The sequence below is a fragment of the Pseudorca crassidens genome, chromosome 3 (assembly GCF_039906515.1).
Source record: "Pseudorca crassidens isolate mPseCra1 chromosome 3, mPseCra1.hap1, whole genome shotgun sequence".
NCBI classification, from domain to species: Eukaryota; Metazoa; Chordata; class Mammalia; order Artiodactyla; family Delphinidae; genus Pseudorca; species Pseudorca crassidens.
Window position 1 is genome coordinate 141,952,048 of NC_090298.1, and position 18,628 is coordinate 141,970,675.

Here is an 18,628-nt window from a genome sequence, read left to right on the forward strand (position 1 = left end):
GCTCCTAGAGAACTTGGGTGAGGTCGGTCCTTGGTTAGAGAGCTGGGCTCCGAGCACTCTCCTTCAGCTGCCAACTCGGCCAAAAGCGGAGTGCGCTCTCTTTGGCCTGTTGCCTTTTTATACTCTGAAACCTGTGAGCGAACAATGGGCATGCGTTGGCGGGGCGCAAAAGTTTAGGGAGGGGTGGCGCATGCGCAGAGTACACGTCAGGCCCTGGGGCGCACAGGTGAGGATGCGCGCCCCTGGACCGTCTAGCGCTTCTGAATCTCCCGGGGGTCTGAGGGCTGGAGGTGTTTGCCTTGAGGGTGATGAGCTTCTTGGCAGGACAGCTGGCCCTTCTCCCCTGGCCGCGCCCCAGTGCTGTCGGGGAAACCAACTGTACTGGACGGGATCCCCGCCCAGCAAAGTGGAGCAAGGTTGCTGGCTGTGCAGCTCCCACAAGAGGCGGCAGCTTTGGCAGCAGCGCCTCTGCGTCCTCCTGCCCTTTCCCCTGGCGGCACTGGAGGGGAGTCGCTAAGAACGGAAGTGCCCACACCATCCAGATCCTGCTGGGGTGACACCTGAAGTGGTGGCCAGGGCTGGCTGAGAGGGCCATACTTACCATATGACCCAAAAACCCACTCCTAGGCAATTAACCAAGAGAAAAACTTTTCACAAAACACATATGTGAATGTTTTAGCTATCTTGTCCACAATTCCTAAATATAGGACTATTGAGGTTATCCAATTTTCTTGAGTTTGTCATTTTTTAATTGTTCTTGGAATAACACTATGTATACGTATTGTTTCACAGTCTAGAGTTAATATTTTACCAATTAAATAAAATTCAGAAGGCTTACATCCATATAGATTCTTTTACCTTCCACTCTTTGTTATAGCTGTCATACGTGTCACCTTTGTATGACGTCAACGCCACCCTCTGAGACTGTGGTATCCTTTTTTCATACATATACAGGGAATTCCCTGGCGGTCCAGTGGTTAGGACTCAGCACTTTCACTGCTGGGGCCCCGGGTTCAGTCCCTGGTAGGGGAACTAAGACTCCTTAAACTTAACCCCACTCTGGGGCAATGTCCCAGCCAGGCAGAAACTGCAGGTGGAGCTGGAGACCTTGAAGAGTTTGGCTATACTTCCAGCTCAGCCCAAAGCCCAAGGATGATTCTGGACTTTCATTCTGACTCGTGCATTTCAGATCTTTCTGGGTTTGGACCTGGTATATATGTCCCTCCCAGCCCGCCCTGCCTGCCCCTTCAGTTGTCACCCCAGCAGGATCTGATTGGCTTGGGCACTTCTGGGGTTTTTTGTTTGTTTGTTTTTGGTTTTTTTTTTGCACTTCTGTTCTTAGCGGCTCTCTCCTCCAATGTTACCAGGTGGGAGGGCAGGCGGACGCACAGGCGCTGATGCCAAATCTGCCACCTCGGGCGGCGGCTGCTGAGCCAGGTACCCTGCTCTCCAGCTTTCCTGCTCTGGTGGCCGGGGACCCATCCTGTACAGTTAGAGCCGGCCGGGGGAGAAGGGGCAGCTGCCCTGCCAAGAAGCTCATCACCCTCAAGGCAAACACCTCCAGCCCTCAGACCCCCGGGGAGATTCAGAAGCGCTAGACGGTCCAGGGGCGCGCATCCTCACCTGTGCGCCCCAGGGCCTGACGTGTACTCTGCGCATGCGCCACCCCTCCCTAAACTTTTGCGCCCCGCCAACGCACGCCCATTGTTCGCTCACAGGTTCCAGAGCTGCATCCCAGCAACAGGCCAAAGAGAGCGCACTCCGCTTTTGGCCGAGTTGGCAGCTGAAGGAGAGTGCTCGGAGCCCAGCTCTCTATCCAAGGACCGACCTCACCCAAGTTCTCTAGGGTCAGTTACTTAGGTAGGCCCTGCCCCTCACCCCCGCCCCGGGCACTGGGGGACCAGCACCTGCCAGGAGGTTTCGGCTGCCCCCAGCCCGCTCCCCGCACCCACCGACTTCCCATGGCCGGCGCGGGTAACCCAGCTGTCTATAGCCGGCTATCCACTCGCAGGCCAGCCCACAAGTGTCCAGTGACTCTGCATCTGCGCTTTGCCACAGAGTCTCTGAGACCCCATTCTACCGTTCCGCAGACCCTGCGCTCCTTTCTGGGGGTCCTTATCTCCATCTGCAGGCGAGGCCATCAGAAGAAGGCAGTGATGGGTGCTCGCACCTCCACGATGTCCCAAGCTCAGCGTCCGCAGTGGACACAGTCACTCTCAGTGTGGCACGGGGGCAGCCAGTGCCGGCCATGACACCCAGCTGTGTCCTGAACTACAGCACAGAGAAGACGGTGTTGAGGGCCCTGGGAGAGAGTGGGCAAGGGATGGCCAAGCAGGAGGAAGTCCCCACAGTCACAGGGAGGAACGAAGACCAGAGAAGCGGCCCCGATGACACCGGGGGCGCACGATCTGCATTTAGGCCCCTGGGGGGCTCTTTCTTCGTGCCCAGGCCTGGACCTCTGCAGAGAGACCTCCACGCCAAGAGGGCAGAAGACAGATCCACCAGGAGAACGCAGATCGCTTGTATGAGCTCCTGCCCCCAAAGAAACGCCATCATGAACTGATATATCTCCACCCGAGGTTTCCTACCAGTGAAGAGAAGGAGGAGTCCCGCCATACCGGAAGGGCTGCTCCAAAAGTCTGCAAAGAAAGGGAGCAAGGAGGGCCCTCCGTCGCCCTCTGCAGCTCCGGTGGTTTCCCAGAGGAAAAGCCAGCCTGACAAAGATGTAGAGGCAACAAGAGGGCAGAAAGGGCCCTGGAGGAAAGGCTCCCGCACATCTGACAGTCCCAGGCCCCGAAAACGCAAGATTCCTCTGCTGCCACACCTGCAAGGGGAGCCTCTGAGGCTGCCCCCCGGCCCTGAGCTGGGTTTCCCTGTCGCCACTGAAGACCTAGACTCCGAGAAGGAAGCAGCGTTCCGGCGCATCAGCAGTGAGCTGCAGGGTGAGACCTAGGCCATTGGGGGCCTGGGCACCATGCAGCCTTCCTGTCCCTTTCTGCTGCCTGCCGCAGGGGCTGCTTCTCCGCAGAAAATGTTTCATAGTTATTTCTATTTTAATATGATCATGGTACATTAAAATGTATTAGTGCTTGCCTGTGAACACTAAGGTCACTTGTAATTTTCTATATTGTTCTATATTTTTGTGACTAAAGGCATTACTTGGGGGAATTAAAAGAATATCTTGAAGCGATTTTGGCTTTTGATCTGCCACTAATTGCTATTTAACCTTAATTCAGGGGTCGGATTCTTTGACCCAAGGAAACAGAATAGTATAAAAAGAAAGAATGTGAGTGTCAGATGGTGGCAGTGATTAAGTATAGCAAGAGACGCCTTTGCAAAAGTTACTGTTGGTCCCAGAAGACTCTCACTTAGCTGTGTGACCCTGGGCAAGTCACTTCACCTAAATCTCTGAATTATAGGGCTGTGCTGATGATTTAAAAGTGACTGAGCACGGTGGACACTCGGAAATCCTGGGTTCTCAATAAAGCCACTGCCCTGCTCTTTGGTCCTTTGGAATTACTAGATCAGTAAAATTTATACTTGACAGTAATTTTAGCTTAAAGTTTATTTTGTCTATTTCATCTCAGCCTTTTGGCTAAGATCAAGTGTAGTATCTGTTCTTGTCAATTTAAATAGCAAGAGAAAAGAAAGGAAAATAACGGGCATGCCCCCACACTCTTCAGACAATAGGAGCCTCTTAACCTGTTCCTTTGTCCAGAGGCACAGGCCATTTCTCAGTGAAGGCCTCTGCCATCACTGAGGTTGCAGGGGAGATGTGGTAACTGGGGAGAAAAAGACCAATGGCGATGACCCCCTCACTCCTCAACATCCAAGCCCCCCACTTTCTCACTTGTCTGGCTAGAAATAAAAGGTTGATCCCATGGTTTTAACTTTCAGCTGTTGATGGACTTTGCGTGCCTTGCCTAAGCTGGGAGACAGAGGCAGGAAAAAAAACCCACCATAATCACCCTGTTATGGGCTGTTATTCAACTTTGGACTTCCAGGCCCCATCTGCCTGTTAGCGTTCACTTCTTAGAGTTTCAAGTGCATGCTGTTTGTCCTCTGCCTTGCCCCACGCGGCTCTCAAGCCCTCGTAATATGACCACATTTCTCGTGCCACATGTAAACATTCTAACACTTTGCAGATACTGAATTAAAAATCTATTATTTACATTGACTTCACCATTTTCATTTTCCTGGTGTGTTCAGTAGAAAATTCAAAATTACATATGTACCTGGCATTATGTAGTTTTTGGTGAGCAGTGATCCAGAGGATGGAAATGTATGCCTCCTTCGACTCCTTAAACTTAACCCCACTCTGGGGCAATGTCCCAGCCAGGCAGAAACTGCAGTGTGTCTTGGAGAAGGTCTTTTGCATTGAGATAGTAGGATGCTCTTTTAGCTTCAAGAACTTGGATGTTGTTGAGTTTAACCTGGTATAAGTTCAAATTAGAGTGTTTTAATTTTAGGATGTTAAAGGTAATCCCCATGGTAAACACAAAGAAAATAGCTATAGAATAGTCCCAAAAGGAAGTGAGAAAGTAATTTAAATATTTTATTGTAAGAAATCAGCTAAACACACACAATGAAAGATAGGAATGCAGGAAATGAGGGGCAAAAAAGCTTTGGGCAGATGGAAAAGAAACAGCACAATAGCAGAAATAAGTCTTTTTTTTGTCAGCAATTACTTTAAATGTAAATGCATTAAACTCTCCAATCAAAATACAGAGATTGGCGGAATAGGTAAAAACATATGACCCAACTATATGCTGTCTACAAGAGACTTACTTGAGATCAAAAGAATCAAGCAGGTTGAAAGTTAAAGGATAGAAAAGGGAATTCCAAACTCAGTGAGAAAACTCAAATAGTAACCAAGAGAGCAGGAGTGTCTATACCAATATCAGACAAAATAGACTTTGAATTTAAAATGGATCAAAGAGTTAAATATAAGAGCTAAACTATACAAATTTCTGAAGAAAAAAAGGGATAAATCTTCATAGTCTTGGATTTGGCAATGAACTCTTAAATATGATAGCAAAAGCACAGGCAACAAAAGGAAAAAGAAATTGGACTTTATCAAAATTAAAATCCTTTGTGTTTCAAAGAACACCATCAAGAAAGACATAATACAACCTTCAGAATGAAGGAAAATGTTTGCAAGTCATATATCTGATAAAGCCGCACATTGTGTGGTTCTATTCATATGAAATGTCCAGCATAGGAAAATCAATAGAGACAGAAAGACCCAGGGCTGGGGTGAAAGGGGAGGACAGAATGAGAATGACTGATACTAGGTATGAGGTTTCTCTTGGGGATGATGAAAATGTACTGGAATTAGAGATGTTGATTGCAAAACCTGAGTACACTAAAAGCAGCCGAATCACACAGTTAAAAAAAAAAAGTGAATTGATGGAATGTGAATTATATCTCAATCAAAGGATAATATGACAACATTTTTATAGTCATTACTCTTGATCAGTTTCAGGATGGAATTCTCACAGTGACTTCAATGGAGTGGCTTGTATGGGATGATATTTGAGGCTCAACCCTTTGGGACTAGATGTTCATTTTGAGCTGTTGAATGACGGTGAGGGCCAGCCAGTATATTTTCTTCACGGAGGATCAATCCCCATATGTATCCTTGGTTTGAATCCTCGTCTTTTTCTTTTCATATTCCTGAAACAAGTTCCTAGGAAATACATTCACAATAGTGAGAGGTGTTGACATCTTCCTGGCAAAAGTCTTAACTTATTCACAGGTCAAACTTCAGAGCTCCTTATTACTAGCTGCCCGGGGAGTCCCCTGAATCAAAGTGGGGCTTATGAAGATGGATCTTGCATTTTAGCGTGCACTTAAAATACCCAACAGGCTGATCACATGGGAAAAATAACTTTATTTACATGAGACAAGTACAAAGTCAGCACAACACAAAGAGGGAGAGTATGGGTGCTGGTGCCTGATGGCCTGAAATCAAATCCTATTTGAACGCCACGTGTACCTGGGAAGGTTAGTTACTTAGCCCTTCTGTTTCTCAGTTCCCTGGCCAGGGATATGGAAATATTAGTAGGACCTGCTTATTCGTATTATGTTCTGAGGCTAAAAATTAGTAAATACAAAGCCTGAAGAAAAATGATGGGTACTTCATAAGTGCTACCTACATAAATGTTCAAGTATTAAATGCCTGGAAGAATAAGTAGGTCGTCTCCAGAAAGGGCACCTAGGAGGCTACAAACAGGAGGAGAGAGCCTACTTTTTCACATTGATGACATGAGTAAGAAGTTTTAGAGCTCATGGCAAGAATATTATTTCTTGTGATGCACTGTGGGGTGGGCAGAGTAGGGGCTGTGACCCATATTTTATGGTTCAGGGCACTGAAATTTAGACAGATTGAGTAACTTGCCCAGAGTCACAACACTGATGAGTGATGGGTCTGAGGCAGGGGAGGGAGAGAGATTCCTGAACACATGGACATGAGATCATGCCCTGGATACACAAACCAAGAGCTCTCCTCACTCCCTTTCCCACATCCTCCTGCCCCAAGGATGCTGCAGGGAGACAGCTGGTACTCGGAGGAGGTGGCTGGCCCAAGAGAATGGCTCAAATCTGGACCCACCTCCTGGCTCTACGTTTCAATCCCTGACCCCAAATACAATGTCTTTCCCCCAAATGCAGACCCCCTGATGGACCGGGGTATCCAAATATGTGTGCATCTTCCCTCCCTTCCCCCTCAGCACTTGATTCTAGCAGCTGATTTGCAGTGAGACTTCCTGGTGGTCAGGTGACCACCCTGAATGACCAGTAGTCTACTTGACTCCCTAACTGACTCAAAACCCAGGACATTCCAAACCAACTGCCCACATGACAGTTGCACAGAGAATTAGCATCATCTTCAACTGATCAAACCTGGATGATGAGCAGTTAATATTCATTAGCTGGGAACAGGGTCTACTGGGCTGGTGTTTTGGTGGCTTAACAGATGAGGTTTACAGGCCCCCAGGGTCTCACTGACTAGAAACTGACCAATCGTCTGAGCAGCTTGGACTAAGGCCTGGCTAAGAGCGGGCAGTGGCTGCATGGGCTCTGAGTGGGCACCTTCCCTGCCCAATCCTCCCTCAGCCAGATCCAGGCTCTGCTGTGCAAACTACAGCCATTGCTCCTGAATCTACTTGCTGGTATTATTTCCACAGTACCTTCAATGGAGTGGTTAGTGGGGGTGCTATTTGTGTCCCTACCCTGTTGTTTGGCCAGATGCTGATTATGATGTGCCTGAACCACCGCTGCGGATGGCCAGCAGATTATCTTGATCGCAGATGATATTCTTGTGCATCCTGTGTTTGACTCCTTTATAATCTTCCTTTTCTTCTTGGTACCCAAGTCATGATCCAGGAAAACACAACAAAAACTGAGAGAACTATTGATATGTTGCTGGGAGAAGACCATGCAGAGGTGTCAATTCATTCGCAGGTCACACGTCTGTTCTCTTTGTTCACCAGCCTCCTAGGGGAGTCTAGGGGAGTCAAGTGAATCGAAGCTGGGCTGAGAAGAGGGTGTTGCAATGTGGTGTGCACTTAGAATAGCCAGCAGGCTGACTGCACGGGGACATGACTTTATTTAGTGAGATAATACAGAAAGGGAGCACAGCACAGTGACCGACAGAGTGGGGGCTGGTGCCTGATGGTCTGGATTCAAATCATACCAGAAGCCACATGAACCTGGGAAAGTTATGCAGACCCTCTGTCCTCAGTTCCTTGTTCTGTGATAATGGAAATGTTAAGAGGGCCCACTTATTAGTATTACATGATGAAGCTTAATACAGCAAATCAGGTAGACCCTGATGAAAAATGATGGTTACTTCATAAGTGCTACCTAAGTGTGCAAATATTAAATGTCTGGAAGAATAAGCAAGAAATGTGGTAGTGCTGCCTCCAGAGAGGGGACCTGGATGCCACAGGGCAGGGGAGTGGGGAAGGTTATGGGTGTGATGCTTTAGAGCTTGTGAAGAATATCTGTCATCATCTCCTGTGATCCCCACATCAGCCCCGTGGGGAACTCATGGCAGGTGCTGTGAACCATATTTTATGGTACATGGCACGAAAATGTTGAGATTTTAAGTGACTTTCCCGGAGTCGCAAAGCTGATGACAGATGGATGTGGGACAGGAATGTAGTTGGTTCCCTGGGACAGAAATCCCTGAACCCCTGAATCCTCTAGATGGTGCTCTGGACCCCTGAGCCCAGGGCTCCCCTCCCTCCATCCCCCCAATCCTCCTGCCTGCCCCATGGTTGCTCCAAGGACAGGAGGGGTCTGAGCCAACAGGAGGGCCCATGCCTGACCTGCTGCCCCCCTTACATGTTGATCCCTGACCCCACAGCTCTTAAATATCCCTGAAAGAAGGTCCCTTTAAGGATCAGGGGGTCCCATCTACGTCCCTCCTCCCTCAACGTCTTCACACACTGGGTGAGCCTCCTGGTGGTCTGACCAGTGGTCGGCTTGTCTCCACGTGGCTCAGAGCCCTGGTCTCTCCAAGCCAGTTGCCCACATGGCACGTCTCTAACAAATTAGCTTGGTCTTCAACAACCAGCCCTGGATGCACAGGTAGTGCTGATTAATGAGGACAGTGGCCTGCTGGGCTGTGCTTGGTGGTTTAGTGGGTGAAGCTGGCGTGACCCACTGTCGCCTATTGATGTGAGCAACTGTCTGAGTAGCCTGGGCTACGGCCTGGCTGGGGAGGGGCCGTGGCTGCACTGGCTCTGAGGGCGCACCTTCCCTGCTCATCCTTCCTCATCAAAATCCAGCCCCTACAAACTCCTCATCCATCCCTAGACCCTGCAGTGACACAGGAGAGAGGCCCATGCCCTTCTAGAGGGACCCCTCCATAGCCACAGCCTAGAGACCCCATCCCAGGACTGTCTCTGAGGATGACCCAGGCCCTCCTAATCTCTGTCACCAAATGTTCATTCCACTAACCCGATGGCATTGTCCCTTCTCTCCACGTTCCCAGGCAGCGCCCAAACACCCAGTGATCCTGTCCACATCAACCACTGGAAATACCGCCACGAAATCCCAGTTTCCTTCCTTTCTGAAAACCTCTAGATTTAGACTGCTAATATTTGCTTTTGGATTTTGACATCGACATTCAGAAGTGTTTAGCCTGTAATTTCTCCTGTCCTGTAATATCTGCTACTGGTATGACATCAGTATTCTCCTGGTCCGATGAAAGCAGTGTGGGTGTGTTCCCTCTGTATCTGTTCTCTGGAAGAGTGTGTAGGAGACGGGTATCGTTTCTGTCTTAAATGTTTGGTAGAAATCAGAGGAAGCCACCTGGCCCTGAAGTTTGTTTTGTGGGGAAATTTTTTTGGCATCTCTTTCTAATTGAAGTTTCCTTGGTGTATTGTACAGGGCACAGATCTTAAGCGTAGAGCTTTATGGTTGCTTGTAAATATAAACACATCTGTTACCAACACCCAGTTCAATATACAGGACGTCCCCAGCACCCTGGCTGCCCCCTGTAGAAGGGGAGAAGAATAAGTGCTAACTTATTCGGTTATAAGAATGAAATCAGTTACTCCACGTATATTCCAAGTGCAGTGATTTACACACAAATAACTCAAAATGAGTGTGGCAGCACAATCAGAAAGTAGTGGAGGGTGCTGGAGGGCTGGGAGAATCCAGTCCCTTTGGGATTGCCGCTGTGGAGGTCGGGCCAGAGTAAGGAAGCTGAGGAGCTTCTCAGAAGCATCTGGGCTTTCACAGAGGGAAAAACTACTGCTCCCCAGAGTGGAGCGCCCATGGTAATTCACTGAGCCCTCTCTTTGCGGAGGGTGCTTTTCTATACTTGTGTGTTATCTTACATAGAAACGTTTAAAAAAAAAAAGAGATCAATTTTGCTTGATGTAACAGCCTTTCACTGTTAAAAGTAAGACCTATATCTAAAATTTATGCTAAATCTGTACAGCTCCGACAGGAAGTAACCGGCACTCACTAGCTGACTCAGGAGCGGAGGGGGAGCAGAGAGGCGGCCCTCCTTCCTTGGCTTCGTGTCTCATTTAAGCTGCCAGACGCTGCACAGGCTCCATCCCCTCTGAGTCTCAGGCTGAGGCCTCCAGGTCACAGTCCTCACAGGTGTCAGACCAGAACCTGCCACACAAAGGCAGGGACTGGAGTCAGTGGGGAGGTGGGCTCCCTGGGGTCGGTGTGTGGGACCCAGGGGGCTACTCAGACCCTGCAAGTGACTTTGGGCCCTGACATCCCCCAGGGCTCACATCCCCAGGGCACTGGGGCCTGTTTGCTGCTCTTTGCCAAGTGTGTTCTGGTAGCAGAGAGACCTGTCCTACAGGGGCGATTTAACCTGGGCATTTGGCAGGGCGGCGTTCAAGTGATTGGTCCCCTGAACAGTGAAAGTGATGCAGAGGAAAGGGGAGGCTCTGGGGCTCCAGGGTGAAAAGTGTGGGTCCCTCCCACCTGGGCGCTGTGAGGAGTGGGAAGTCTGATGACACAGGTGGGAGTAGTGACCCTGTCCCTCCAGCCCACACGCAACACGGCCCATCATGAGACCAGCACAGTGGAAGTGGGCAGAGAACCGCAATGTTCCCTTTTCCCCTAATAATCATTTTTCTTTCTTTAACACCCCAGCCAAACTTGCCTGTGCTTTTTAATTTAAAAATACCCTGATGCTGTGGTCATAGAATCATAAATTCTATAGCTTTGCTGTATCCCAACATGAAAAGTTTGTAGAAGACACTGCTTTTCAGCGTGTAATAAAACCAGATGTATTTGTTATCTAATTTTAAGGTCATAATTAACTTGGAATCCTGGCCCTTTAACTCATCCTAAATTAGCATTGCTTTGAATTGCCTTCATTTTGTGTGTGTGTTGTATTCAATTTTTACACATCTATGGAAAATCTATAGAACCTCAGGTTGAGAAATGGTGCCATGAGGTGACCCAGGCCCTTCAGTGGGGCTCCACAGAGGCTGCGGGGTCCCCAAGGGGTGGGCAAATCCCAGCCAGGTGTGGATCCTGCAGTGTCCCCTACCGGATGCCAGGGCTACCGCGTGCCCACAGGGATGCAGCAGCGCTGGGCCAGGTGAGCTGTCTGCTTGCGTGAGAAGAAGCCCCGGTGCCTCTGTCCTCCTCACCCTTTCCCCAGGACGCCTGAACTGGGGGGTACCAGGGCCACTCCAGATATCTCACCACACCTGGTGATTAACTGGGGATGTTGCCTGCTGACCTCGGCGGGTTGGGAGGGCAAGGCTGGGTCCTGCAGAGGGAGATGTGGAACCTCACCAGGGACACTCTTTACAAAGAGTGAACAACACCTCCAGGAGTGATGTATGTGGTGACCCCACAGACGCCTTCGGCCCCCCATCTAAACATAAGAGCCTGGCATCTTCAGGGGTTCTATGGAACAGGGACTGTTCCCTGGCGAGATGCACTCAGGTCATCCTCCAGTTGCCTGCGCAGATTACCACCATTCTCTTCTCTCCACCTTTTTGTTCACATGCAGTGGTGACCACCTATGTGCTCTTCTCTGGCTTTTGGGTTTCCTGAAGCGCAAAAAAAAAAAAAAAAAAAAAAAAAAGTCAGGGATGGCAAGGGAAGCACATACACTTATTTGCCTTCTGCTCTTCCTCCTACCCTCTCCACGCTCACATTTCCTCTTCTTGTTCTTCCTCATCCTTTTACTTCATCCCTTCTCTTGAATCCAGGACAAAAGAATTTCTTTTTTTTTTTTAATTGGATGAGTCAGTCTTCTTTTCCTTATTTATTTATTTTTAACGTCCTTATTGGAGTATAATTGCTTTACAATGGTGTGTTAGTTTCTGTTATATAACAAAGTGAATCAGCTATACATATACATACATCCCCATAACCCCTCCCTCTTTTGTCTCCCTCCCACCCTCCCTATCCCACCCATCCAGGTGGTCACAAAGCACCGAGCTGATCTCCCTGTGCTAAGCGGCTGCTTCCCACTAGCTATCTATTTCATGTTTGGTAGTGTATATATGTCCATGCCACTCTCTCACTTTGTCACAGCTTAACCTTCTCCCTCCCCATATCCTCAAACCCATACCGTTTTTATGCTAAGTTATATTCTACATGTACCTGGAAAAATGTTAAAAAGATTTTTAAAGAACTGCGCATCTGTTTCTGAAGCTGATTTGCCTGTTCAAGGCTTGCTAGCACTTTATCCATCTCAGTGCTATTTCACTTAGTAAACAAATGCAGTTGCCATAATTGCTGCATATGTGTCTGTGTTCCCTTCTAGGCTATATGTTTTTGAAGTTAGAAACTATATTTATATCACAGCCCCTATGTATAGCACAATATCCATTGCTAATTCAGATTGTGCTTTAAGATATGAGACAAAATTTAAGACTTTTATTATAGTCATAAACATCTAGCAAACCAACCAGAAAATAAAAACTAATTTTCAATGGGTTGGCCAAGAACAAAAAAGAGAGGAATACCTAGTGCAAAATCATATCTCTAATATCTACTGTTGGATTTAGAGCACACACATGCTAAACTTATTTTAAAATATCTTCTCATCAAAGATTTGAGGTTAGACCTGAAAAAATTATATCAGAAGTGAAAATAATTATGTGGTCTGACCAGCGTGGATCACACAAAGTAAGTGTATACTATGTATAAAGTAGATAACTACGAGGTCCTGCTGTATAGCACAGGCAACTATATTCAATACCTTGTAATAACCTATAAAGGAAACGGATCTGAAAAAGAAATATATATATCTGAATCTCTTGACTGTACACCTGAAACACAACATTGTCAATCAACTACACTTCAAGTAAAACAAAACAAAACAAAACAAAACAACTGTAAAGGGAAGTATAGTTTTATAAATCCACCTCTGATATCCCATGGACCAACTGAAAGACAACAGAAAGTACAACTTTCTAGGAGACAGGACATGGCCAGCAAACAAGGCCATTACCCTCGGTAACGGTCATACCTGCCAAAAAATATACAGACTAGCCTGCATTCATGAATACATAGCAATTCTTCATTTATCTGGCATTGCTAGGCAATGAGGTATTGTATGTTAGGAGAAGTTTTTTTAAATGACAAATTGAAGAGGAGTTATTTTAACCTTCACTCGGTAATTTTTTTCTAAAATTAAGAAATGTATCCACTGGTGTATCTAACGTTTCCGTGATAACTCGGGGTCATCAGTTCAATCAAGGTTTGCATGAATAATGCAAATGGAAACAAGACAAGCATGCTTACTGAAACTGAAAATGACATGGCACTGGCTGGAATAACTGATGAGAGAGCAAGAAAAAAGCAAAAATGAAAACAAACCGTGATCAAGAAACAATCAGTCAAGTTCTGACTTTCTGTACTTAGTTTCAAAAAGAGATACCACAAATCCCAGCGAGAGACTCCAGCATCATTAGCTGTCTTTCTCCTTTGTTTCCACCTTCCTTTCCTTTCCCTTCTATCCTAGATTGTTCCAGGCAGTGCTTATAGCTGCTTGCAAGACAAATTCTAATACTTGCTTTCTCTCACACAAACTTCACAATATGTCCATGTGATAAATAGTGTGGAGGTAAAAGACAATTCATCACAGGCACATCGCCTATGAAAATAAAATTAGAAACTAGCTTCTAAACATGCAGAGAGAAGGGCGTGGTGTCAGGCACTAATTTCCTTGCGAATTCCTCTCCATTTCTAATAGACGTTCTACTTTATCAAGATCCCTTTTTATTGGTGTCCTATTCCAGACTGCTCCACTCCGCCCATCCTCATCCTGTAAAATACATTCACACTCTTTTGTGACCCTACTTATTTGCCCATTAAATAATCAGTCATAGAACTGTCGGAATTAAATACAGAGTGAAATTAAAATACTGGAGTCACTTGGAGGGTAGAAGCAGCTCCACCAGAAAATACTGGGCATGGATTTAAAAGAGGCTGCGTGGGACTTGCTCTTGTCCAAGTTCTTTCTCAAGAAGTATCTGAAATAAGCCTAAATTCAGAGTTAATCAGACTGGCCTGCTTTCTCAGGTGGACTGGAACTCATTGCTCTTTCCCCTCAACTCCCTGATGTCAGTGGCACTTTCCGGAGAGGAGGTGGACTTCTCTGCCTACTGCAGAAGCTCAGTTCCCCCAGGAACCACTCCCCATCTGAATCCCACACTGGAGGCCAGATGTCAGCCTTCCCAGAACATTCATGATCTCCTTTCGGTTTTTGACCTGCTCAGATTGAGTCCCTGTAGACTCTTTCTCAGCTTGAAACCTGATCTTCAACCCCTTTCCCTGACCTCGATGGTTACCTGCCTACTTTAGGCCTCAGGTGCTTTAGCTATAAAATGATATATTTGTCCTTAATTCTAAAGTCTTCTTTCTAAGGCTCTACAATGTGGTGGCTCCTTGAAAATGTTTCTCTTTGCTGGTTTTAATTTTGTAGAGAATTAAAACCCCAGCCACTCTAAAAGACAGTAACTTGCATTGGATAAGGAAAGTGTGCTTTTGTAGTTAGATTAACAGGGATGGAAGACGACTTAGTATGTTTTAAGATACTCATGATCCATTCTCGTGAGAGTCGGGGGAAGAGAGTTAATAAAATACCAAACGATTGTGACAAATTAAGTTCACCAAGATGTAGCTGATTAGTTACTACTTGAATAAGCCACACAAATCCAATTCAAGTTGTCCTTTATTTTTCTAAGAAGGATCCCAGTGAACTGAGTCCCATGTTCAGTAACTCCACGTTCAATGGCTTAGTCTGTAAAAACTGTTATGTTGCTGGAAGAAGAAATATTGCCCATCAGTCCTAATTGATGTCTACCTATCACGCACATTTGAAATCAATTTATTACTTTGACTGATCTCAGTGTAATACATTCCAAAGGGGCAACGAGCACACGAAAATTTATGAAGTCTCCATCTTCTACACTGAAGTGTGCAATAAATTACATATTATTTGGCCGTGAAATTCACAAGCCATAGAAACCACGCCATTAGCAATGTATACAGTGGTAAACAGCAGGTAATGAGAATGATATAAAACAAAATAAGACTGTGTATGTTGGCACTGCTGCCAATAAAGCAATTATTAAATGCATTCATATGCATCTACGCTAGGTAAGCTCTTTGAGGGCAATTGCTATGAATTCTACATACCTGTCAGGATACTATATATAGCCCACTTTCTATGGCCTTTATTCAAAGACGCTGAGAAAGGGTTGCTCTGGGTAAATTCAGACCTTTTCTCAATATAGAATTTGGTCAACATGCATTCTGAACAGCAAAATTTCACAGTATTTTCCTACACTAATTGCCACCTCAGCAAATGCAGGATTAAGTATAATGGATTATAAGAAGTTAGAAAGGAAAGATGGAAGACAAGGAAGATAGAAAAAAGGTGGGTATGGAGTACTTCAACATTTATGTAAAGAGTGGACCTAAAACTAACCTGAGGTTTCCCTGAGCTATTAGCATACGCTATGGAAACTTAAATGAAAAAATAAAAAAAACCAGCAAGGGAAACTCAAAGATTCTTTGTTTTTTCACTTTACTGCATACACACGTCCACCTTAAACAATCTATATGCTTATATCCAATAAGAGAGCATTGTTTTGCAAGGCTATTTGGCTTCTATCAGCATGTAAAGGTCGGACAACTCAACTTTAGCAGAGTTAGCCTTCAGGTGAATAATTGCTTCTTTCAGGTTGCGAGCATTTGAATTTTCCAGAAATGTTTCCAAAAAATGAAAACTAAAAGAAGGGTCCTAGGACAGCGTCCTTTAGAAGTTTTATAGTATCAACGCTTTTGGAGGAAGATAATCCTTGTCGATTATCAACACAATGATTCCAAGCAGGTCAATTTTTGCTGAGAATATTATATAACAGAACCCACTTCACCTCCATTATACTGACAATGATCTTTCTTACTTCAACCTTGTGCTTCTTAGTAAAGTTGAAAATACTGAGCCAAGAACAGACAGTGACAATGCCAGAGACTCAGATGTACCTATAGGTGCCTTCAGACAACATCAGCCACCCAGGCTAAAGTCCTGGTTTAAAACATCCCAACATGAATGAATCTCAAAAACCATATGCTGAGCAAGTGAAGCCAGATCAAAAGGGCACCTACTGTATTATTCAACTTACATGAGATTCTAAACTGGGCAAAAGTCATCTCTAAAGATAAAAAACAGATCCGTGGTGGCCTTGGGGTGGGAGATGGGGATACTTTTGCAAAAGCCTAGGAGGAAACTTTCTAGGGTTTTAGGATTGTTATCTATCTTTATGGGGGTGCTAGTTATACAAATGTATACATTAATTAAAAGTCACTGAACCGTTGACTAAAAATGTCTGCATTTTATTGTATGTAAATGATACCTTAATAAGGTTGATTACAAAATGCACCAAAAAATAAAACAAAGCAGAAGAGAAACCTCTCAAGACCTCAAAGGAAATACACTGTTTTCTTCCAGGGTACCAGATTGGAAATGAGGCATTGGTCTGTTCTACCCTCAGATTATCCCTAGGATTATCTAGTCTATTTTAAAGCACTAGAGTCCCCTATCAGGAAAACTCACCCCATGTTTAATTACTTTGATTTCTTCTGTGCCTCTTCTCCCAACACAGTGAAGCCATTCACAGAAGAAAAACCACCTTTTTCCAACTTTGCATCATCACATATTCTTTCCAAAGCTATTATGTATGGAATAAAATTTGGCTACACTTTGTAAAAATCTAGCTTTTTAAGCCTTACAAATCTTAACAGTTAAACTATTGTCTGCACTGGAATTTGCAAAAAAAAATATTCTGAAAAGGAATAGTTGAGACTTGACAATTTTGTTTTTCGTGATTTTCTCTTCCCCTAAGAGAGAAGTGAGTAGGAATGAGAAACACATACATAAAGGAAACAAAATTATCTTGCTGCCTTTGCATGGTTATAATTTATAGGAGGCCCTTATCAACAATAATCTATTATCAGAATCAATAAAATATAATCTCCATGAAGGCCAGGCCAGGATATTTGTCTCTTTTTCAGCAGATTGCAATACAAACCACATTCATGGATATGCTTCTTGATGATCTTTGTAATACTGTAACAGTTGACCATTTCCTCATGCCTCTTCACCTTAACTTCAACCTGGTTTTTCACCAATGACCTCACATTTCCTTCTCTAACACTTGGTTGTGGGCCTCTTTTCCAACTCCAACTCCAAGTCGCATTTCACTCTGGCACCAAAGGAAGACTCACACCTTCCTGCTTTTTAGTGATACCTCAAGGTCATTACCATATTGTGATCACCCTGAAGAATAGCCAGACAATTGTTATTTCAGAGCCATCTGACAGTTTGTAGCTCTAAAAATTAACTAAGGACCGCATTTGTCAAAAATATCCTAGTTTAAGATTTTGGTAATACAGCAACAGTAATTCCAAAGTCATTATGCTACAGTTGCAGATTAAATAGACTAGAAAAAGGAAGCTTGCCAGATGGTGGTTTACATTATCTACAGACTGTCTCGGCTCAAGGTTAACTTCCCTGGGAGAAAACCCATAAACCCAGAATCATCAAAAATAACCTGCACGTGCAGAGGGGAGACAGCTTTGCTTGTCAAATTTTACATTCTTTCTGATCTCTGGGCCCTGGTGATTTATCTCCCATGGAATGGAATAAGGAGGGGAACAAGTAGGGACATTCCCTTCGAGCAGCGGGCGCATGCCTGGCATGTCCTTACCTGCTTTCAAGGCTGACTGCTTCCCACACATATGTTGCCTTGTTTAAGCCTCAAGCCCTCGATCCTTTGCTGAAATACAATAATTTCATTCCTATGGTTTTCAATACCAAAAACTCAACCTCCAGGAGGGCTAAAGTCTAATTTGTACTCCAAACCAAGTAGCAGTGCAGTTCGCTACTACCGAGGCTGAATCCATAAAGACTTCAAGACCACGTCCAGAAGACAAGTTATTATATATAATACCCTAGAAGGACTGAAACATAATTATCATATACATAGCTGGTCCTTCAGAGCTTTTTACCTATAACATGTTTCTTTGATGAAAGTTATTTAATGTACTGGAGATAACTGTGACTTACTGATCAAATATTTGAATACTTATACTTACCTGGGATTTCATTTCTGCTGAAAGAAAAAGGAAGAACAGGACTCACTAAAAAAAAAAAAACTTTAGAAATGAAAGTAAAAATCTTATCACACACTACGACTTTTCGAAGCAGCATAGAGGGGCAGTCAACGGTAAAACACTGGTGAAATAGGTCAACACTCTAGGCCAAAAATCCATTATTATTATCATCAGTGACAGTACCACAACTGTGCCCTTCAGAATTAATAATCACTCCTAAGGATCTTCATTTGGAACCAGATGATGCGGTTAAGAGAAACACTCTGGGAGGTTTTGAATCAGACTTGGTTTTTTGTTAGCCAAGTTACAGGAGAATTTTTAAAGTGGGGGGATGGGAAGAAGGAAACGGACCAGGAAAAGAATTTAAGCCATCATCTATAAACCAACAAAGCACTGATAGTTCCAAACATTATGTCAGAAACTAAAATGACTGATATAGGCTCAAGTGGTTTATAAAACCTATAAAAAGACTACACCAGCAAAATCCCCATTTATCTGT

At 45.0% G+C, this 18,628-nt stretch overlaps 3 pseudogenes; 2 read left to right on the forward strand and 1 right to left on the reverse strand.

The window, feature by feature from the left end:
• The window catches only part of LOC137222071 (UDP-N-acetylglucosamine--peptide N-acetylglucosaminyltransferase 110 kDa subunit pseudogene), a 200,584-nt pseudogene that overhangs the window by 166,170 nt on the left and 15,786 nt on the right, over nt 1-18,628 (forward strand).
• Nucleotides 3,576-3,681, forward strand: LOC137222900 (U2 spliceosomal RNA; annotated as a pseudogene).
• The window catches only part of LOC137222068 (UDP-N-acetylglucosamine--peptide N-acetylglucosaminyltransferase 110 kDa subunit-like), a 41,815-nt pseudogene continuing 30,777 nt past the window's right edge, over nt 7,591-18,628 (reverse strand).